The sequence below is a fragment of the Sminthopsis crassicaudata genome, chromosome 3 (assembly GCF_048593235.1).
Source record: "Sminthopsis crassicaudata isolate SCR6 chromosome 3, ASM4859323v1, whole genome shotgun sequence".
Classification (NCBI taxonomy): domain Eukaryota; kingdom Metazoa; phylum Chordata; class Mammalia; order Dasyuromorphia; family Dasyuridae; genus Sminthopsis; species Sminthopsis crassicaudata.
The window spans coordinates 599865418-599889843 of NC_133619.1; the positions used below are offsets into that span (position 1 = coordinate 599865418).

General features: G+C 40.0%; 1 protein-coding gene across 1 annotated transcript in view; it reads left to right on the forward strand.

Moving 5' to 3' along the window:
• Window positions 1–13526: 13526 nt before the first annotated feature.
• Window positions 13527–24426, forward strand: part of LAPTM5 (lysosomal protein transmembrane 5) — a 79329-nt gene continuing 68429 nt past the window's right edge. The window contains exon 1 of the mRNA XM_074305536.1: window positions 13527–13626. The gene's annotated coding sequence lies outside the window, so the exon portion shown is untranslated. The remainder of the gene's footprint in view (window positions 13627–24426) is intronic.

Consider the following 24426-nt stretch of genomic DNA (forward strand, 5'->3'; position numbering starts at 1 on the left):
TGAGTGTCCCTGGACTAATCTCCAACTCAATAGAGTTGTATAGAAATCTCCATCTCCAGCTCCTGCTAAGTAGAAGTGGTCCTGGACTCCACTACTCCCACCAGATAACAGAATGAAATCACCTGGAGTGGTCCCAGAAAGAGAGAAAGAGAGAGAGTTTTGGAGCTCCCCTTGTCAAATCTACTAGAGATTGTAATTTTCCTGAGTTTACATAGTTGAGAACTGAACCAAGGTCCTATCTCACTTTAAATTCAGAAAAGCAAAAAATGGTCCCTAACCTAGGGGCAGCCAGGTGGTACAGTGGATAGAGCATTGGCCCTGAAGTCAGGAGGACCTGAGCTCAAATCTGATCTCAGACACTTAACACTTCCTGGCTGTATGACCCTGGGCAAGTCACTTAACCCCAATTGCCTCAGAAAACAAAAGTCCCTACCCTTAAGGAGTTTAAAATTTAGTGGGGGAAGGAAGGATACAAAAAGATGCAGAAAAGAGGTGGGGGAAGGAGAAAGTACTTGGAAGTGGGGCCATGGTAGAAAAGTCCAGAATAGAGCAACTAGATAAGAAATGAAGAGATGGCTGATCTGGGTTTCCTCCTTAAATGGAGGTTCTGGGAAAAGAACTTTTTACTCTCCAATCAGGAGAAAGGGGGAGCTCAGGAGAAAAGGGTACTGAAGCAAGTGTGAGTTCCTAAGCTGAGATGACTTTTTAGAATAAAGAGGTTCCTAGGGCATGATGGGGAATCCTCTACTATTTGAAGAGCTTCTGGGAAAAGGAAAGACTACACTACCTTGATTTTACTGCTGCTAATAGCTTGAGGAGAAACCTCTCATGAGCCCAGTGAGCAGACCCATATAACTAAGGATTGTAGATTTATGAGAACTGTTTTTCTGAGACAGCTAATGGTGCCTCAGAGCCCAACCAAAGGAACTACTAGAATAGCTTTGCACACCCCATTCTTAGAGTTTTTGCTTTCACTAAAAGAACACTGCTTCTGTGGGCTGAGAGTAATACAAGTGACACTGCCCAGCAGCAAAGTGGGGAGGCTCATAAGAATGGACCTGTCCAGCAGGTGATCTGTTCCTTCAGAAACAGAGGATATTACAGCCTACAATCTTGAATTGTGGATTATTCAGGGTATATTGATTTCCCTACTAAGGTGTCTTCCTGCTTAGTTCATATATATTTGCACCTACTTTCTCCATAGATTCTTTGGACACAATCTTGTGACCCAGGGTTATGAATGAACTATTGTTTTGCTATTATTTTTGCTTCTTAAAAAACTCAAGTACAGAATAAGAAAATAACAAAATAGAAAAGGAAAGACAGAAAAATTAAAAAGTTGTTATGTACCCCTCAAAATATCAAAGAGAATTTAAAATATGTTACAACAAATTTCCATTTCAAGAAGGCATATATAATAATAGAAGACATCGTACTCACAATTGTCCATCTTTTCTTTGTTTCATTTCAGGTTTTCTTTTGTTCTCTGCTGTGCACTTTTTGCTTTATTCTTTTTTCTCCTTTCCCCCGCACTTCCCTTTAGTAGGCTATATGTTAAGTACTGATATAATTATGTATGCATATACTTACCTACCTATACACATGCACACATATGCATATGTGCATACATATCATCTAAAACAATATTAACATGTCTGACATAATACAGATTTTTCTCATGATTGTATCTTTTTAAAGTTTGCTTTTATCTGAGATCTATGATTACTGTATCTATTTTTTTCCTAATAAATTCTACTCCTGATCATTGTTACTGTTTGTGTTTATCTCTTATTTTCTATCCTTGTTAACTTTTACTTTACTTCTACCTATTAACTTGCCTTGCTATTACTTAACCTCACTGCCCCTTCCATGGATTCCTCCTTATTTCCTCCTCTACCCCTATCCCTCTTTATCTATGATTCTTGTTTTTGCAAGAATATTGATTTAGTAAATGTTTCATTTTATTAAATTAATTTTATGAAATGTTTCATGATTAAGAATCAATCGTATCATCATGACTGATTTGTTTAAATAAAAAGATAGAGGCTCAGGAGATATAGCTGTGAGTAGTGGATCAATTATTTTTCTAGGCCTTAAGAGCAAATAGTAGCAATGGGACTGCCTCTTTTGGAAGCTACCTTGACCTGCTAAGTGTGTGCAGGTGAAGTAAGTAACCAGCCTGAAGCCAGAGGAAGAGAAGTTAGGATCAGTGCTCATGTTAATACCATTTTAGATTTATAATGGAAAATTTAGCAGTCATTTAAATCAGAGAATTCTAAGTATTTAGGAATAAAACTGAAAGAAGGATAATAAATAGGTACAAATTGAAAAGACCAGTCAAGATTTTAAAAACAAACTCCTTCAGTGACAATGGAGCCACCAAGTTTGAACTCTAATATCTCAGTTTCTGTTATGAAGCAGGAGAGAGTTCATAATGCACATTAAAGAAATCAAAGATAGAAAGGATATCAGCATTCAACCAAATAAAACCAGAGGAAGTCTGTTATGGAGGCAACACAATTTTGAGGATGTTGTAGATCAGTTGATAGAAAAATAAGGAAGACACCAAATGCTAGAAAAAGATCCTGGATGCTATTTTTACTGAAAAAAGCTATTAATAAAAATATAAAAAACATCCCATATATCTTGCTTCCCATTTCAACAAAAAAAAATTATGAGAATAATCTACACAGGAATCTAAGGCATCCTTGATGAAGGCAAGAGAAAGTAACAGGCAGGTGTTTGCAAATAATATTTTATTTTAGAACACCTTAAGTCACAGAACTGAGAGAAGGATAAAGAGAGCAAAAGTTCCCACCCTATTTATTGTTGGTTGATTATTAAAAAAATGATGTGATTTTTGTAGAAAAATAAAACACCTTCTTAAAAGCTTTCCTTCCACAAGGGGGCTCCCATGCATATATTAAAATCATACAAGTGCCCTTAAAATTTGTAACAATAAAGGTAACTTTACTTGTCCTCTGATGAGAAATATTATATGAGGCATAAAAAAGAGAGTTATCTGCCTGCCCAAGGATATCTACTATTATGGAGGTTGTTTAATATGGAATCAAACTGGCGTAGGAATCCTTACAAATCATGAAGATTCTCTTTATGGGTGACATTATGCCAGCTGCGTCAAGCTCCAAAATGTTTCAGAGTCTCTTGGTTGAGATTCATGACAACTAAAAGAAAAAGAAGAAGGTGGAAGAGGAGGAGGAAGAAAGAGGGGGCAAAAGTGATTACAATTGGATATAAAGATTTGGGAATTATCTCGGGGGAGATGATGGTTGGATCCATGACCATAATGAAGTCACTCAGGGAAAAAATGTGGAAAAATCTGAAGGCCTTGGATAGAGCCTGGGGGAGTATCCATAGTCAGTGAGCAGGGAAATATGATCATAATCCAGCAAAGGAGTCTCAGAAAGAGTGGCCAATCAGGGAGGAGGAGACTCAAGAGAGTGTGTACTATCTTAGGAGCCAAGGTAAGAGAGAATATCCTTGAAGAAGAAGAGAGTATTAACACGCTCAAAAGCTATAGAAAATTCAAGAAGAGAAAAGGCCCTTGAATTTTGCAATTGGGGATCATCGGTAACCTAGGAGATAGCAATTTCAGTTGAGTGATGATTCCAAGGGATTGAGAATAAATCAGATCATACCAATATAATTAAAGTGATGACATTACCCTAATTAATTTGCAGATTTAGTGCTATGCCAATCAAACTACTGAGAAGCTGTTTTAAAGAACTAGATGAAATAATAAAATTCATTTGGAGGACCAAAATAGTTAGAATCACAAGGGGAACAAAAGGAACAATGAAAAAAGATAAAAATTGGAAGGACCTTACAGTATTAGATTTCAAACTATTATAAATCAGTAACATATGGAATGTTGCATTATAAAACAATTAGAGGTTGGCTAAGAAGTATCTTTCAAATCTTTGGTTATGAGAGGAATCGTAGCTTAGCAAGGATACAATTCATCATAAAAGAGAAAACAGATGATTGTGATTACATTAAAATTAAAAAGATTGTGTATGGATAAAATCAATGCAGCTAAAACAAGAAGGGAAAATTTCAATTGAGAAAAATCTATACGTCATTTAACTCTAAAAGCCTAATAAAACTGACTAAATGCTCAAAGAGCTACAGATTAGTAGCCTAAAGCTGAACTGAGACTTTTGGAACACCTTGTATAGGGAAATGACAAAGAAGCAATCCCCCAAAGGACAAATGGTCAAAAGATACGAACAGTTTTCAGAAGAGGAAATGCAAACGATCAACAACTTTATCTTTAAATGCTACAAATTACCAAAAATAGGATAAATGCAAATTAAAATAACCCTCAAGTTTCACTTCCTACCAAGAAAATTGATAAAGATGATAAAAAGTGGAAATACTCAATAGTGAAGGAGTTGTGGGAAGAAAGACAAATTAATATTCTATTGGTAAGGCTGGGACTTGATCCAACCATCCCAGAAAACAATTAACTGTTTTGCAAAAAAGTTATTATTTGTCTTTTTGCTCTGAATCTATGATCCTACTTCTGGGCATGTATTCCAAGGGAGGTCCTTCTTGGAAAAGAAAGATCCCATATTTAATGCAGCATTTATAGCAGCAGTCTTTGTGGCAACAACACTGAAAATAAATGGAGGGCACAGTAATTGAGGAATGAATGAACAAATTGTGGCATACCAATTTAATGGAATATTTTGACATTATGATCAATAATCAACATAAAGAGTCTAGAGAAAGTTGGAAAGACTTATATGAACTGATGCAGAATTAAGTAAAAGAAACTTAAAGAAAAAGGTCTGTGACCAAAATCATAGAAATTACACTCAAAGGCATAAGAACTAAGCTCGTTCCAATGACTAGATGACTCTCAAATGATGATGAAATGGATTGTGGATAGAGTGCCAGACTTAAAATCAGGAAGATCACAGTTCAAATCTTGTTTCGAAAGATTTAAGATTTAAGGCAAGTTCTTTAATCTCTCAGAGCCTCAGTTCCTTTATCTGTATAGTTGGATAGGATTGGATTAGGTGACCTATGATCTCTTTGATTTCAAAATCTAAATAATAATGGAGAGACAGTAATCTGCAGGTGTGAAATTAGGAATATATTGTCAGATATCATCAAAGTATACATTAGTTTTACTTTATTTAACAGTGTTTCTCTCACTCCCAGCACCAATGTCTTGGAATACTTGACTTCCCTTGGGGTTTGCCAGTCAGTGGGATGGCTACTAACTACTTAATTAGTTCCCTCTCCCTATGACCCAGCGGCTTCAACATAAATGTCATATTTTCCCTGTGTCTTATTATCTTGGGTCCCTGTTTTTTGTGGCAAAGGTGGAGAAAGAAGTCTGATGGAAAAGGCGTCTGGGTAACAGTATCAGTACTGTTCCAGTAAACAGCTCCTTACTGTGCCTAAGCCAGAATGGTGAGTAGTGTTGATGATAGTGGTGATGGTGAATTGTTACACCTATCTAGGTGTGAGAAGACATGTGATCAAAGGAGAGAGCCTGGAGAGGACCAATAAATGGGGTCCCAGAGAACAGGAATTGAGCCCAAAGCATTGTGGAGAAGGCTGACTGAGGCCATGTTCTTTTTTCCCTCTGTTCTTAAGCCTCCTTCCACAATTTTCTTTTATGTAACATCCTCTTCCTTTAGAATTAAGCTTTTGAAGCACAAGGATTATCTTTCTGTTTGTATTTGTTTTCTCAGTGCTTAATAAATGCTCATTGATTTGCTTGATTGGTTTTTAGGAAGACCTTCTTGGTCTTTCCACAAGAGATATTCAGTGAGGGGTATTATGAGGTTCAAATGAAATAACCAGTGTAAAACACTTTGCAAACCTTAAAATGCCATATAAATGCCTGTTGTTGTTGTTGTTACTATTATTATGCTACAATCTCTAGACCTTTAGCCCGTTAATGACTTGATTCTCTGAGCCTTCTATTGCCCTTCTGCAGAGTTCAAGCAACATTTATAGAGCAAATTTAATCTGCATAATTAACATATTCCTAAATCTAGATGATCAACAAAACAATAAATCAAGCTGGGGTTTGTAGCTGGTTTCAGAGATGTAAAAGCTCACATTGAAAATTTAACAATCTGCTCTTTCACAATCAGTGAGAACTGGCTCTGGCATCCACCTGTATTCAGCCTTCCTATTTATATACTTAAATCATCTTTCCCAACCTTTTGGGAAAGGTTTTTTTCCCCCACTGGTTTTGATTTTTCATTGGTCAGAGAAGACTTTCCTTTTTTTTTTTTTTTTTTAAACTTGCTGAGTGACTTTGCATTAATTGCTGATGTTCTCTGGACTCTGATTTCCCTATCTGTAAAATGGGGATCATACTACCTCTCCAACCTTCTTTGAGGTTTGTTCTGTGAAGCCTTGTAGGGGCAGGGTTTGGTGGTGACTTCAGATCCCTTTGAAAAATGTAGATTAAAACGTGAGGTTTGCCCAGCCTTGCCTGCAGGGGGTGCCCTAGGCTCAGGAGTCTGAGGTCCTGATCTTTCTGTGGCTTCAGTAGAGCACAAAGGATGCTGGCAGTGAAGACATGGGGATGCAAGGGAGAGAAAGCAAGGAGCATTCCAGGCCCACCTAAAGATCTCCTTAGACAATGCTCATTCAAGGCTGGCTGGGATAAATCTGCCCTCAGTTTTGCCAATTTCTGTGCCCCTCATTTTTCTTCCATGCCCTCACGATGCCATAGAACTATCCTAGCACATGGAATCAGGATGCTGCGACTGGGAGGAACTGTAAACATCAAATGTAAGGACTGAGAGGAACACAGAATACAGAGTGTGAGATTTAGAAAAGTTTACATGACACAGAACATTAGAACTGGAAAGGAACATTGAACACAGTAAAAGTTATAAATGTTGGCTGGCAGGAGACATAGAACCCACAATGTCAGATAATAAAACTTCAAAATTGGGAGGGAGGGGACTTGGAATATAGAAAGTCAAACTGGGAAAGAAAGGAGCATCTCTAAAAGTTGGAAATATTTAGAAATTATTGAGTCAAACACCTTCATGATAGGGAAACTGAAATCCTGTAGGGGAAATGAGTGATTTGTTCAAGATTACACAATGATTTTGTGGTGAAACCAGCATTAGACATCTTTAAGTACTTTACCAGATAAAAAAGGTTTTTTTTGAAATGAACTGAATTAAATTGAATTGTCTAGAAATGCTGAGGATGGGTAATAATGAGGACCCTAGGTTCTTCTTAATCTTCTTAATCTTAATCTTCTTTGTCCCACCCTTCTCTCAGCTTTCTTTCTGTGATGTCCAGGGTACTGATGCCCCAATCAAAATATCCCCTCCCATGTCTTCTTTCATGATACTGGTGGGAAGGGGTTATTTGAAAAGGGCACAGGGCTTAGAAGGCGAGATGTTACTGGATTCCTGTTCAACCATAGCCCAATGGTATGGCTCATAAATTTTGTATCTACTTATCTATGCTTGGGTTATTTTCCTTGAGAGAATGTATGCTTCTTGAGGACAGGGAACTAAGTTTTTGCCTTTCTTTGTATCTCCAGTGCTTTGCACAATGTCTGGACATAATCTTAATAAATGCTTGTGGACTGAATAGGTGATTAATAAGTGCTTATTGGTTGATTTGGAGATAGAGGAACAGCATTCACATCTTAGTTCATCCACTTTCTGCTTACACAATACCACTTCCGAGATCCTCAGCTTCCTCCTCTGTAAAATGAGGGAGTTGTTCTAGAAAAAAATCTCCAAAATACTTTTGAGCTTTAACTATTTAATGCTAGATTCAACTTCCCCTACCTGGGTCTCAGTTTGTTCATCTGTAAAATGGGAAGGATAATCACTACCCTTCTCTAAGGTTTTAGGCAGTGGAACTCTGGAGAGAATGGGGTGTAAAGCAGTTTGTAATTAACAGTTTGACCCTTTAACTCAGGGAAAACATGACTGGGGAAATTTTGAGAGGACTATTTTAGAGACTGGGGGCTTTTCAGTGGGCCACTAATTTCGAGAGAAGGTGGCACCTGTTTTAACTGACCTGAAGAGTAGGAGGAAACGAAGAGGCCATCATGGTGTAGCATTCCCTGAGTCAGAATCTCCACAGATGGCAAGGACTTCAGAGGCCATTAGTCAAAAATCCTGTGAGAGGAATCCCCTTCCTCTTCCACATGTCCAAGAAGTGATTCTAACCAGTTTTGCTTTGAAGATATCTGAGGAGATATCTCTACTGAGGTTCTACTATTCCACTTTGGGATAGCTCGGATCATTAGAAAGTCCTCCTTTTTCTGGGGGAGGGGAGGCAAACATGCCCCATGGGGTGCCTTCAAAGCCCCCTAGCAATGAGCAGGAAGGGGTAGCTGCTGGAGAAACTGCGGGCTACCTGGTATCTCCTGAGGAAAGGATCTTGGATAGGCAGCAGACGGGTTTGGCAGACGTATTGTAAGAGGGAGGGAGTCAGGGTGGACTTTAGGACAAAGTGGAGAAAGGAGGAGGGCAAGCCCTCCACTTTGCAGAGGTGGGGGGGTGGTTTGCTGAATTAATTTCAGACTACAAGATCAACATGGCCTCTTGGAAGTCTTCTGAGGCTGGCAGGCCAAGGGACAGGTCAGAGTACTCCTTTATTCTGCTGGGGCCAAGAGGGCTAGAGTGGAGTAGGGCTGGGTCAGGGGCCAGTTAATGGAGCTGGTCTGCCTACCTCATGGACCCACCCCAACCACATCTGCAGAGACCTGCTAGATTTTAGTCTACCACTTTCCCCTTAACCCCCAATTCCTTCCCTACTCTGAGCACCAGGCCATTGAAATACTGAAGGAATAGGTTCTGGACCAAGACCTACTTTCTCCAAGGGGTCTTCTCTGCTTATACTAGCCCCCCCAATCCTCAAGCCCTCTTAGTCATTTATTTTGGATCTTGCTGTACTTTGGATGGATTCGAACCAGGGATTCTTGTCTAAGCAAGCCTTCCTTTACTATAATGTAAAGAGTTGGTTATAAGAACCTTTTGCTGATGGGAATCGGAGATTTCATAATTTTTGCACACTACAATTCCAAAATACAGAAATGTACAAAAGAATCCCCAGTTCGAATTCATCCAGTTTTAGCTTGAACACTTCTAGGGATGGGGAGTGCATTATTCCCTAAGACTCAGAACATTTTATTATTTGACAACTTTAATTGTTTTGAACTTCTTTCTTTTTGTGAGCTGAATTTTTTCTACTTTGTGCAAGGTCCAATGATAGATGTTGGGATTAATATGGGAGAGAGTTAAGCATGGTTGGATTGGAGAAGGCTTGGTGTGGAATTCTAGAGTCATGACTAGAGAGCTGAAAGGGGCCTCTGAAGCCAGTTAGGTCAGCTTCCTCATTTACAGAGGAGGAAACTGAGTCTTTGAGAAATGAAGTGATTGACTTGAAGTACACATTGAGTAAGTTACAAAAACAGGATTTGAACTCAGGTTCTCTGATTCCCAAATCAATGGACTTTCCATTGAGGAAGCTGCCTTAACGCTGACTAAATGCCAAGATGGGTTTCTATTTTATTCCACAGGCAATGGGGAACGACTATAGCTTTCTTGAGCCAGAGAATGATGTGCTCATATCTCATATCTGTGTTTTAGGAATATCAATTTGGCCATGGTGTGGAGGATGGATTTCAGAGGAAAGAGACTGAATGCAGGGAGCTCCCACAGGAAGCTGGCTGTTGGTCCTTGAGGACATGTTCTGCATCTGTTGTGCCTTGGACATAATTGATCAGTGCATGCCAGATTGACTTGTCCCCCTTTAGCTCTTCCCATTTTCCTTACTTGTGAGCACTTAGCATTTGTTGCCTTGTCCTATGAGCTTTACATGTCTGGTGGTTTTATTTCCTTAAATTGTAGGAAGTGGATTTGTCAGGGTGACACTGTATGCTAATGTTTGTCTCCTTCCCACATAGCCTCGGGCAAGGTCTAGCATATAGCAGCCACTTAATAGAGGGGTATGGTATTGATCTACTTCCCAGGACATACAGGCAGTCTGGGGCTCACACTTGGGGAGCTCATTCTCCCAGCAGGAAGGCACCTCTCTTTAGAGCGTGACTCACTTTAGAGAAGGTCAGAGTGTCTCTGAGTATTTGGGTTACATGTGGAAGAAGGAGCAGACTTTTCTACCTGGTCACAAAGGATGCCCTGGGAGCAATGGACGGGAGTTACAAAAGAGCTAGATTCTGAGTCCCTAGAAGGAAGAATTTCCTAATAATTTATTGTTGTTCAGTTATTTCAGTCACCTCCAGCTCTTCATAATCCATTTAGGGCTTTGTTTTTTTGTTTTTTGTTTTGTTTTTAACAAAGCTCCTAGAATAGTTTGTCATTTGCTTCTCCAGTTCATTTTACAGATGGGGAAACGGAGATAAACAGGGTTCAGTGACTCGTTCAGGGTCACATAGTTAGTAAATATCTGAGGCCAGATTAGAACTGATTCCAGGCCTGGTATTCTGTCTACCGCACCCTTCCAATAACTAGAAGAGCTCAAAAGTGAAGTGGGCAAGCTCAGGAGGTAGTGAGCTTCCCATCACTCGAGGTCTTCAAGAGTTGGCAGGATGATTATGGAAAGGGTCCTTGTTCAAGTATGGGTTATACTAGTTGACTTCTGAGATCCCTTTTAACGCTGAGATATACCATGATTTAATGCAGGGGTTCTCAAACTACGGCCTGCGGGCCAGATGTGGCTGCTGAGGAAGTTTATGCACCCGCCGGGTTATGGCTAATGGGCCGAGGGGGCGGAGACAGAGTGTGAGTTTTTGTTTTTACTATAGTCCGGCCCTCCCACAGTCTGAGGGACAGAGAACTGGCCCCTGTTTAAAAAGTCTGAGGACCACTGATTTAATGACTCCCTAAGGGTGAAGGAGATAACCATTTGGTCACATGGCTCTGCCATCCACCAGAAAAGCTAAACTGCATCTCCTCATTTAAACTCTGGACCAGGCTCCTCCCTGAGTAGTGGCGTCCTTGGCGGGCATGTGAGGGGGTGTGGACTGAAGTCAATTATAGATCCCAAGGATACCAAGCCCCCACTGTGCCTTGTGTCCAACCGTCCCCTGTCCTGGGGCACTCTGCCCCGGGTGTTATCTTTGGAGGGGGCAGCTGGAGGCTTGCTGCCCAGAAGGATGCCAGATCCCAAGGCAGTCCTGGTACACACACAGCTGCCAAGCGCGGGCTGGAGAACAAGCAAAGAACTCACCTGTGGTGAGATACAGCTTCCAAATACGAGACGGAGATGTCTGAGCCTTATGTTCCCAGCCCGGCAGTCTCTGAGCCACAGCTAATTCATGCTAATTAGATTCAAGAAAACCAGAAGCCCTGGCTAAAGAGGTCTGGAGGGATTGGGTGGAATCTTGTTTCTAAATGGGTAGTGGATGAAACGGTCTTCTGTTCTTCCTTTCTCAGTCCTGGGGACCAGTATGCTCAGGACATGGCAGAATTCTTCCTCTCTCCATCTGCAAGGAGGCTAGGCTACTTTTAGGGAGAATTGGGGGGGGGGATAATCTATTCTAGTCACTCGTGGAGCTGTTACTGGGATGGGACAGAGTTATCAAGTCCACTTACTGTTGAAAACAGTCTGCTTTTTCTGAGCTTCTACTGTGTAGCCTGTCTCATGCCAGAGGCTGGTATTGACAAGCTAGGGTGGAGGAATGAAAAGGCATTTATTGAGTAAGTTTTATGTGCCAAGCATTGTGAGATGCTGGAGACACAAAAGCAAAGTGATAGGGTCTCCGCTCTCAAAGAGCTTACATTCTAATGGGGGGGGGGAGGCAACACATTTAGATTAGGTTAGGAAAGTCACAAAGATGCTGAGCATCCCCTAGGATGGACCCCTGACATGTCCTTTTTCAGAAGCAATGGCACTACTGATTTGATTATTGGGCCAGGGCAAAAGGTGAAAGTGAGGGATGAGAAAGGAATGGTGGATGGAGAGATGGCCAAGGGAGAAACTTGGACAGATGAAGCATGGTTTGGGGCTGGCTAGAGGGACTGAGCTAAGGAAATTTGTTCCCACTTAGGCTCAATCACACCAAGACTGGGAGTCCCAAAGTTCTTAGCACTGGTACACAGGTTCTGGAGTCTATTCCAGTGGATTGAGGGCGTGTCTCAGGTAAATGGTTGGAAGGTTGGACAAAAAGGGTAAGCCAAGGGGTGAGAGGACTGGAACCAGATCCTGTAAGGATGGGCCAAAGGACCTAGGACTGGGTAGCTTAGAGAAGAGGAGACTCGGTGATGGAGAGATGGGCTACATTGCAGTCTAAGTATTTGGGTTTGAAGGGCTTGGTCTGCTTGGCCCAAATGGTGGAACTAGAAGATGTGACTGGAAACTCAAAGATGTGACTGGATATATAGTCAGAAGACCTAGGGAGAAGCCAAGTATAGTCATTAATTGCCTATATGATCTGGAGCAAGTCAATTCACTTCTGGGATTCAGTTTCCTAATCTATAAGATGCAAGTTTGACTACATGGGCATCTCTCCCAGCTCTAAATCTCTAGTTGTGTGGAAATAAATTTTCTACCTGATATAAGGGGAAAGCTCTGAACATCCAGGGCATCTGAAAGTAGGATGGGCTGCTTCCAGAGCTTCCTTATCTCTGGAGGTCTCGGATCTCTTGGATGGCTCAAGTCTGATGCAGGAGATTCTTATTCGTGTATGGGTTGGATGGGACGGCCTGGGAGGGTCCTTCTAGCTCTGAGGTTCTATAGATCTGTCAGGAAGGAATACATACACTCTCTTCCTTGAGAACCTCAGATATGATCTAGTTGGTGAGAGATGACTCATGCAGGAAACCATGAGACAACACAGAACAACAGATGTGAACCATGTTCTTGTGGGGACAGACCAAGTGGTGGAGTGGAGTCAAAGGGCTGCCATTCCTAGCTGCAGGGGAGATCCTGGAGAGCTTCACGAAGAGGTTGCATTGGAGAGGAGCCCGAAAGGATGGTTGGGGTTTGGACAGACAAGAGAGAAAGGAGAGGGTATTACAAGGAGGAGTTAGGCTATGATGGAAGGTAGGGAGATGAGATTTTAGAGGAGGCAAGTGGCTGGAAGGAAGCTTAGGAGGCATTGGATTCAACCTGCTCTTGCACGAGGAATCCCTTCTGTACCTCATCATCTCAGAGATCCAAGCAACTCTATAGGCCACACTTTCATATCAGGTAATAATGTTCTATTGGTGGAAAGACTTTCCTCACTGAGAGGGGATGAAACTATGGATCTATACCAATTGCGGGTTCTATGCCAATGAAATCATAGCTTTACTTATACACCCATCCCCAAAAGTCAGAGACAGAAAGAGACAGATACAGAGACAGAGAAAGAGATAGACAGACACAGAGACATCTACAGAGACAGATAAGAGACTGAGAGACAAAGACAGAGAAAGGCAGATACAGAGACAGAGAGACAAAGACACACACACACAGAGACATACACACAGAATGAGAGAGATAGAGACAGAGACAAGAATGTGATAGTCTTGCTGTTCTCTACTTTAACAGACTAAAGCTGGGATGTTGTGTTCGGTTCTGGGTACTACATTTTAAGAAGTTCAGGGAGAAGTGGCAGAATATCCAGAGGTAACATTAGACTGTGAGAAGGTAAGAGTACTTGTCATATAATAGTTGATTAAGAGCATTGAGGATGTTTAACCTTGAGAAGAGGATACTCGAAGGGACACAGTAGTTATCCTCAAAAATATGTAGGATTGTCACTCAGAAAGGAGCTATAACCCTTCCTGTTGTTCCTGGGATTGTCCCAAAGTGTAGAGGGCTGTCTCAGAGGGGTCCTCTTCCTAAACCTCATAGAGGGTCCTAAAGCAAAGTCTGGATGACTGTTCATTGGAATATTTGAGGCCCCTTTTTCATATATTTCATATATTTTTCACATATTCATATAAATCTTTGGCAGCATGGACTGTTTTTTGTTTTCTTTCTTTTCTTTTCTTTTTTTGTATCCTGAACATTTAGCACAACACCTGACACATAGTAGGTACTGAATAAATGGGAGCTGACTGACTCGTTGACTTACTGAGTGATTGTATTGCCCTTGGAATCTCTCCCACAACTCTGTGATCCTGTGATTTTGGGATGGGGAGCCCCTGGACATCACTTCCATTAGGAGCCTTGTCATTCAGCACCATAGGGCAGGCTTTAGAGACTTTTGGTCTGTAGATGATAGAAAACAGAATCACATTTTTGCCAGGGTAGGATTATTCTCAACCATGAGCTAAAAGTCCAGGCAATTTAAGATATTTGGGAATAATTTAGCTCATGATCCCCAGCTCTTATCCAAATAAACACTGTCCTGACCCACATTGCCAGGTAAAGCCACTGACCATCATCTTTTTATAGACTTGTTGTGCTCTGAAGTTGTCACGGAGCAAGGATCCTCCTGTCCCAGTTCATCCTGAAGTTCCCAGCCATGGATAGGGTCCAGCATCTGACAATTTTATTTTCCACCTCACTGTTCTGACACTGTATTGTGGAAGTGGAGGCATTGCTGTGCCCACGATATAGTATTTCGGGGCTCGCTGACTTGGGGGGTTGAGATTCACATTGGGGGAAAAGGAACAACTTTTGCCAGCTAGAACACCCCAGGTTAGATGTTCTAGCTGGGAGAGATTTTAGAACATTGCATACTGGGGCAGGAAGGAGGTTTAGAAGGTAAAAATCAGATTTGGAAGTGAGCTAGAGACAATCTAGCCCAGTCCCTCATCTTTCAGGTCAGGAAACTGACAGAGGCTCATATACATCTTGTTCAACAACCATTCAACAAATATTTATTAGACATTTTTAAAGCACCTATGTAGTGCTTTGTTCTAAGTCCTGAGGTTAATAGGTACAATGAGGTGTCCATAGATGGATCCCACATTCCCATAATGCTCATAGATATGAAAACTTATTAAACTATATTTCTCATGAGCCTGTGTATAGATCCACAGAGACACACTGCTTTTGCACGAGGAATCTCTTCCTGAGATTGGGACACTTTCATTTTAAAAGGTTAGGAAGTCTTTTTTCCCCTCTACTCAAAATTAAGCAAGGATATTTATTTGGAATAAGGGATGATGCACCCTACTAGCCTTTTTTCAATGTTATTTATTTTATTTTTTTCCTAAGATGCATAAATACCCAAGAGAAATAAAATTTTAAAATGCTATTAACAGTGTTTTTAAAAATATATTTATTTTTAATACACATTGCTTTATGAATCATATTGGGAGAGAAGAATTAGAACAAAAAAACCATGGGAGAGATAAAAAACCCAGAAAACAAAGTGAACATAGCATGAGTTGATTTATATTCAGTTTCTATAGTTCTTTTTCAGGATGCAGATGACATTTTCTGTCCAAAGTCTATTGGAATTGCTTTGGATCACTGAACCACTGAGAAGAACCAAGTTTTTCCTAGTTGATCATGTATAATCTTTCTATTATTGTGTACAATGGTTCTGCAGTGTCAGTCCATTTAAATCTTTCCAGGCCTTTCTAAAATCAATTTATTTTTTGTATAGAACAATAACATTCCATTATCTTCATTTACCTGAATTTGTTCATCCATTTCCCAATTGGTGGGCATCTACTCATTTTCCAATTGTTTGCTACCACAAAAAGAGCTGCTATGAACATTTTTGTACATGTGACTCCTGTTCCCTCCTTTATGATTTCCTTGGGGTACAGATCCAGTAATTAGCCTTGTCCTTAAGGGAGACAGACAACTCAGCAGAGTGAGGTAAGGGTTTATATAAAGAAGAGAAAGTATGAAAAAAACCAGGAGAATTGGGCAGAGCAGAAAAATTGGATGATCTCAGAGGAGATTTGGACAATTTCAAATAAGTTATGCGTGGCAAAAGTCTCTGAGATTGCATTAAGGTATGTGTGGCAAAGGTAAAAGTTCTTCTTGTTCTGCTCAAATCCATGAAAAAGAGAAAGTGATACATGAGAAAAGTCCTGGTGATTGGAGGGAGTCTTTGAAGGCAGGGAGGCATGGGACTGGTGTGCAGCAGAAAAGTGATACATGAGAAAAGTCCCGGTGATTGGAGGGAGTCTTTCAAGGCAGGGAGGCATGGGACTGGTGTGCAGCAGAAAAGTGATACATGAGAAAAGTCCCGGTGATTGGAGGGAGTCTTTCAAGGCAGGGAGGCATGGGACTGGTGTGCAGCAGAAAGGTGATATATAGGATAGAATGCTAGACCCTGAGTCAGAAACACCTGAATGAAAATCTTGCCTCAGACACTAACTGTGTTACTCTGGCCAAGTCACTTAGCATTTCTCAACCTTTGTTTTCTCATCTGAAAGAAGAGAGTAATCATAGTCTATCTCATAGGATTGTTGTGAGGATCAAAAGAAACATAGAACTCTCTGCAAACCTCAGATCACTATTTTAAATGATGGTTGTTACTGACAGAGATGAGAAGTTTGAGTACACATGGCAATCGACTTAACTGTGGTGTGTCTGATGGGCTGAAAAAATGCTGGAAGTGGTCGGTGCATCTGGCTTACACTGCTGGGAGAGATCAGCTCGCTCTCCAATACATCTTCTGAGCCCAAAGGACTCAATCAAGAGCTCTCCGGTGCTTCTTAATGGCTCATCCTGAAAAGCCGACACTTCCTAGTTTGCCTTTCAGGAATTTCTTTTGTATCTTTCCATGTTGAGCTGTGCTCCTCACTTTTTGCCAAAGGGAGAATAATGGGTTAGTTGGGATCCAAAGTAAGCACTTCTAGGAGGCACAGAGGGAAATGACAAGCTTTTTAGGAATGGGTCTTCCAACCAGTGAGTGGTTGTCCAACCTTGAATTGGTGAAAGGGAAACCACTAACTCCCTGGGAGGCTCTTTCTCCACTCTATTGGTCATCACACTTCTCCTCATAGTAATGTAACATCTGGATCTTGGTAATTTCTACCCATGAATATTATTTCTGTCCACTTGTCTATGGCCAAGAAAAACACATAGAATCCCAGTTCCACATGACAGCCCTTCAACTACATGTCACATTTCCCTCATGTCTTCTTTCCTCTTGTTTAAATGTCTCCAGTCTCTTTGACTAGAGACTCTTCTGACATGTTCCAATAGCCTCACTATGCTGGATGCCCTCCTCCGCTTATAAATGTCCTTCTTAAACTGTTGTCTTCATAACTGAATATTATACTCCATAGATATCCAACCAAGGCAGGTGACAGGAACTTATCATCTCCTTCTAGATATTATGCCTTTTTGACTGCACTTTTGATTGCTGGTATATCCCACTATTGTCCCATAATTGCAATTCCTAAAGAGTGGGGACTTTTTTTCACATGAACTTCCCTTGGTTTTTGTGACATTGCTTTCCTCTGGTCATCCTCCTTTCATCTGACTACTCCTCTTAGCCTTTGTGGGATTATCATCCCTTTTATGTGACAACTCTTCTGAGCTCTTTCCTCTTTCTCTTTCTCTTGGTGATGCCATCAGCTCACAAAACGTCCAGTTATGATTCCTATGGAGATGATTTCCAGATCTACATATCCCACCCTATTCAATTTTATTAATTCCAGGTCTAAATCAGCAATTGTCTGCCAGACATCTCTGACTGAATGTTGCATTGTCATCCCAAACTCTAAGATCCAATATAGAACTCTTTATCTTTCCCACCCAAACCTACCTTTTCTCCCAATTTCTCTATTTTTTTAAGAGCATCACTACTCTTCTAGGTTCACAACCTTGGATCCTTTCTTGATTCTTCTTTCTTTCTCTCTCTCCCATATCTAACCAGCTGCCAAGTCTTATGACTTCTTCTTCCATATCATCTTTCACATACAGTAAGTCTCCTCTCCACTCACAGTCACCATCTCATTTTAGACCTTTATCATCTTTCACCGGGTCTAAGCAATAGCCCTCAAACTTGGCTCCTTTCCCTACTCCCAATCCATTCTCCATATAACTACTTAAATTATCTCCAAGAAAAACATTTGTTTATTATTGTTCTCCAGCACAAAAAGGTAAGGGATTCTCTATTACCTTTAGGATCATCTCTGAACTCCTAGGTTTGGCATTTAAAATTCTTTACAATGTGGCTCCAATATACCTTTTTAGGCTTATTTCACACTTATGTCCTTCAGTTCCAGATAAATTGCCTTGTTTTCTGTAAATAACCTTCCATCTTCCATGTCCAAAACTTGCCCAGACTATGCGTCATACCTGGAATTCCCTCCCTCCTAACCTCTACCTCTTGAAACCTCCAGCTGCCTTCAGAAATTCAAATACTATCTCTACAAGGAGCCTTTCCTAATCTCCCTAATGATTAGGGTCCTTTCCTTATGCAATCAATTTTCATTTAGTTCTTATATACTTTGTATCTACTTATCTCTGTATTTGTAGTCTTTCAGCTTTCCAGGTTGAGTAGAAACTTTGATGTGGAGAGATGGTAATGAAAGACATAAGCTAATTTGGGAAATTTTTTGCATCACTACTTGCCAACTTTCTTTCCCTTCCTAGCAACCAAGTCACTCATCACCTCCTGCCCTATCCCCACAGTCATCCTACCATAAATAGAATCTTTCTCCTAATAATAAAAGCATAGTCAAGTAAAAAAAAATAAACATTTCTTGAATCTCTTATTGGTCTCATTCAGCATCTCAAATTCATCACCTCTCTGCCAAGAGTTGGGCATCATGTTGCACCATCTGCTTCCTGAAGTTATGATTGGTCATTGCATTAGTAAGAGTTCTTGTCTTTCAAAGTTGTTTTCATTCATGTTATTGTTGTCATTGTAGAAATTGCTTTCCTGGTCTTACTCACTTCACTTTGTGTTAGTTGTCTTTACAGTCTTTACGGGTTTCTCTGAATCCATCATTTTTGCTACTTCTCACAGTGAAACTATGAAATAAGATTGTTCCATTTGATCTGCCTCAGTTTTCTCTTTTGTAAAAATGAAGATCCAGAATCCCCAGCTTCCTTCAAGATCCAGATGATATGCAATCATTTTTTTTTCAGGAGCTTTTTCCTGGTTTCCCTAGCTCTGGGTGCCTTCTCCTTTAAGGTTACCTTGGATCTATTCTATCTGTACCTTATATACTTATTTGTGTATGGGCTGTCTCCTCAAGTAGAATGTAAGCTCCTTGAGGGTTTTTCTTTGCATCCTCAATGCCAACTTATCTGAAACATAGTAAGGACTTTATTAATGATTTTTCATTCATTGATTAGGATAGATAGTCTCCCAGGTGAATAGATTAGGGTCAGGATAGAGGCTAGGCAAGGAGCTAGTATGCTTCAAGATCAGTGACTGCTGATATAGCTCCCTTGAGTTTTACATGTTTGTATAAATTGGCTGGATCCCACAATCTACTCCTCCCAGCCCCACATACAAGGTCCCCTCATCCATCTCCCATAACACAGATGGATGCAAATAAGGTCTTTTGGCTAGGGAAAGGTGTGGGGAGCTTTGGGCCAGAGTAAACATCAGAGCAAACACTGGACCCCAGGAATGTGAGCCAAAGGAAACCAACCCTGGATAAATATTAGTTCATGCAGACCAGTATTTGAGCAATACCAGGTTTGTGTTATCCAACGGCTAAAAGTGATAGATAAATATTTCATAGATGGTTAAAATAGACAATGTCAAGCATGAGAGGAGCCTTGGAAATAATCTAGTCCTATCATTTAGGGAAACTGAGGACCAGAGAGCAGCCCAGAAGCTAAAAGTTAGAGGTCAACTTATATCTGGGCAGGAGTTGCTTTTACAATCAATCAATTGAAAAGTTTTTATTAACATATGCCAGCCATTGTAGTAGACTCTGGGAATACAAAGACAAAAGCAAAATCATCCCTGCCTTCAAGGAGTTTTCTTTGTAATATAATAAGTATATATGGAATATAATCAATATAAATATGAATGATTCACTTAATAACTCCTAATGCTTGGGAATTAGAGACATATTGGAACCAGTTTGAACTGATTTGAGATTGCAGATTGTTAAATTTTCAGTGTGAGCATTTACACCTCTGCAAATCTGCTACATGTCAGATCTTAGTTTATTGGTGACTGTTTTGGACAGTCTAGATCTAAGAAAATCATAGAGAAAATGTTAATAATACAGATCAAACTGAAAAGAGTACAATGAATACATTTCCTCTCCAGAGAGCTAACTGGTCGTTAAAGATTTACTTACTACTCACCGAAGCATCCCATTCTACTTTTAGGAACATATTAATTTCTAGGAATCTTTTCCTTATATTGAGATGAAAATGGTCTTTCTGCAGCTTCTGCTTGTTGCTTTACCTTCCATCCTGAACAAATCTGATCTCTCTCCTATATGACTGCACTTCAAACGATTGAAAACAACTATGAAGTCCCCCTACCCCACCTTCTTTGCCCCCCTCCCCACAAGACTTGTTTTCTTCAGAGTAAGCATGGGTAGCTCTTTCAATAAATCCTCATATGGCATGTGGTCTATGAATTCTTCATTCGCTCTGGTTTCCTCCCTTTGGATACTCTGTAGCTTCTTAAGATAATGTTCCAAACTGGAAAAAATATTTGAGAAAAGATCTGGTGAGCACATGGAAAACCACCACCACCATTATTTCCCCCATTCATTTTGTTTTGCTTTTATTACTGAAGACTGAATTATCTTTTGGAGCTGCCACGGTTTAGGGAACTGCATAAAGTTTTACAGGAGTGTGAGCTGTTATTATCAAGTGTAATATCTCTGCTCTCTCTCCCAACTTGCACTAGAACTTATTGGATTGGGTCCCCAGAGAGTGACTGTTAACCTACAAGAATGCATTCTCCGACTTATTGCTCCCAAGCCCTTGCAAGAACATTTATTAAAATGGCACAGTAACAATAGTAACTAAGAAAAATTGCCTCCTGCCTTTGGAAGAAAAGCAACAACCAAAACCAAAATTGGGATGTACTCTCCCACAAATATATTACAGCCTCCCTGTGAAGAGTGGGCAAACATTTAGAGTACAACGTAAGTGAGGCACATTTTTAAGGAACCAAGGCATTGTGGTCAAGATATTCATGACTTACATATGGAAGCACCTCAATATTCTTTCCTTCCTCAGAGACTTCACACGTAATTCTGTCCTGGACCAGAATAAGTGGGTTGTCCAGTTGGACTCCCAACATCTGCTTTTTTCTACCACTCAATTCTTGATTGCCTGGGTTAGATCTCCTTTGAAGACATGGCCAACTTTCTTCTCTGCTTATAGGGGTCCTCCTCCTATAATTTCCCTCAAGTAAAACACCTTTCTGCAATTGAATTTGATATGAATAGTATGCTATGTGTCTCCACTCTCTCAAACAGCTGAAAACATGATAAAAGAAATGAGGAGGGGCAGCTAGATGGTGCAGTGGAGAGAGCACCAGCCCTCAATTCAGGAGGACCTGAGTTCCAATCTGGTCTCAGATACTTAACACTTCCTAGGAAGTCACAACCCCAATTGCCTTAGCAAAAAATAAATAAATAAAAATAAGGAGACAGAATTGTCCCTAGTTCTAATGAGCATGGTCCCTATGATGAGGCATCAGGTTTGGGGGAAATTATATATTTTATAAAGTTTAGGGGACATCTAGTTGGCCATTGAACACTTTTGATTCTCTTGTGTCTTTGGAAACCACAATTTTCAAATCAGAGTTTAAAAAAAAAAAGAAAAAAAAAAAAGAACAGACTCAAACAATAACTCCCATTTCCACAACACTTCAATCTTATAAAGTGATTGACTCACAATAACAATGTGGGGTAGGCATCAACAAGTATTTTTATCCCCACCCATTTTATAGGTGAGAAAACCGAATCACTGAGTGAAGTGGTTTGCCCATAGTCCCACAGCTGGTATTTATGTGAATTAGAATTTGAACCCAGGATCACAGGAGCCAATCCAAGTTTCCCTGCCAGATGTCATTTATTATGATTTAGCTTCATTTTAAACACGAGCCCAACTGGTTTGTTCCTTTTCTTGGGACTTCTTTAAAAATCCTTGGAAGCATGATCAAACCCTGCTGAGGGCAGGAAGCCTCCTCCCTGGGGTTGGGCTGATCCTTGTGGGCATAGAGATTGTGCCACATGATAAATGTCTGGTCCAGCTGTGAAGAAAATCACATGATGATGGGGTAGAAAGGAGGAAGGAGCATTGCCTGACCTCAAATCAGAGACTGGCGTAGCAAAGAAGGAACTGCTGACTCAGTCCAATAGGCAGAACTAAAGTGGGGCCAGGATATCTGTGTGTAGGTCTGGGGCTCAGGCAAACTGAGGCTTGAAATCAGAAAAACTTCCTAACAAGTTTAAGTTGCTAAATACAGTGATCCAAGATGATTTCGAAAGACCCATGTTGGAAAATGCCATCCACATCCACACAAAGAACTATAAGCTGAATGCAGATTGAAAGCATACTACTTACTTTTTTTTTCCTTTAATAGTATTTTATTTTTCCAAATTCATGTGAAGAATAGGATGTAAAATTTGGAGTAAGAGAGACCTCCGTTTAAATCCTGCTTTAGAGAGTCAGTAGTTGGGTGATCTCTTTCACTTTATCTCTTTTAGGCTCAGTTGGTTCATTTATAAAATGGGGGTAATAATAGCACTAGTTTCATAGGGGTTGATAGGAAGATCAAATATGGTAACATATGCAAACATAACATTCACAAACCTTAAAGTGCTATATAGAGGATAGGTATTATTACTGGGGCAGCTAGGTGACATGGTGGATACAGTACCAAGCCTAGAGTCAAGAAGACTCATCTTCCTGATTTCAAATCTGTTCTCAGACATTTACTAGATGTGTGACCTTGCCCAAGTCACTTTGTTTTCTTCAGTTTCTTCATCTGTAAAATGGCCTGGAGAAGGAAATGACATACTATAAGATCTTTGTCAAGAAAATTCCAAATGGGGTCAGGAACTATCTTTCTTGTACAGCATAATATTTGTGGAAATACGTAAAGAGAAATTGCACATGTTTAACATATATTGGATCACTTGCCGACTGGGGGAGGGATTGGGGAAAAGGGAAAGGAAAAATTAGAATACAGGGTTTTGTAAGGGTAAATGTCGAAAATTATCCACATATATATGTGTATATATATATATATATATACATACATATATATATATGTATGTATATATATATATATACATATATATATATATATATATATATATATATATATATATATATATATATATATATATATATATATAAAACAAAAAGCTTTAATTAAAAATACAGTAAAAAATGATGAGGAGGCAGAATTCAGAAAAGCCTGGAAAAACATGAACTGATACTGAGTGAAATGAGCAAAATCAGGAGAGGATTATACACAGCAACAGCGAGATTATGGGATGACCAACTGTGATAGACTTAGCTGTTCTCAGAAATACAGTGATCTAAGATGCTTCCAAAAGACCCATGATGGAAAATGCTATCCTCATCCAGAGAAAGAAATATGGAATTTGAATGAAGATTCAAAGCATACTATTTTGATTTTTTTTCTGTTAATAGTATTTTATTTTTCAAAATACATGCAAAGATAGTTTTCAACATTCACCTTTGCGAAACCTGGTGTTTCAAAATTTTTTTTCCCCTCTCCTCCCCCTCGCTCCTTTTTAAGCCAGTAAGCAATCTGACATAGGTTAAATATGTGCAGTTCTTTTAAACATATTCCCATATTTATCATTCTATTTTCATTTTTCCCTTTTCCCAGTGGTTTTCCCTTTTGTTCTGATTCTTCTTTCACAACATGATTAATGTGGAAATATGTTTAAAACAATTGTACATGTGTAATATATATCAGATTGCTTACTGTCATGGAGAGGGGAGAGAGAAGGGAGAAAGGGAAAAAATATGGATCTCAAAATCTAATAAAAGTGAACATTGAAAACTAAAAAGAAAAGAAGAGAAATTTATTCCCCTTTGGGTCTCTTTCCCGTATTGGCTGCTCACTAAATCTCAAGCAGCTTGTGTCCTTAAGAGAATAAGAAGTCTTGGCTGGTACGTTTGATGTTATGGCCCCATTAAGGGGGGAGGCTCAAGGCCATAACCCAATAGTCTGCTCCCTTTTCTTGTATCTGCTGAGCTTTGCAGTTCTGTTCTGCTTACCACCGATCTGATGTGGGGCCCACCTGGCCTGTGATTCATTGGCGCTTTAGCTAGCCTCTCCATCTCCTCTTGACCATCCATCTCTGTAGATGCTTGGCTGATTCCTTTTACCCAGCTGGTAATCCTCATGACTTCCCCAGCTTTGGCATTTTCTCATCTTCCCTTATTATCTATTTTTGTTCCTAACATCTCATCCTGCTCCTCCTGTCTGCAGATCTTTTTCACAGTGATGGACTTCTAGGAGCACAAAGTCATGAACACACACACACACACACACACACACACACACACACACACACACACCTGATATAATTAAGTAATGATAGA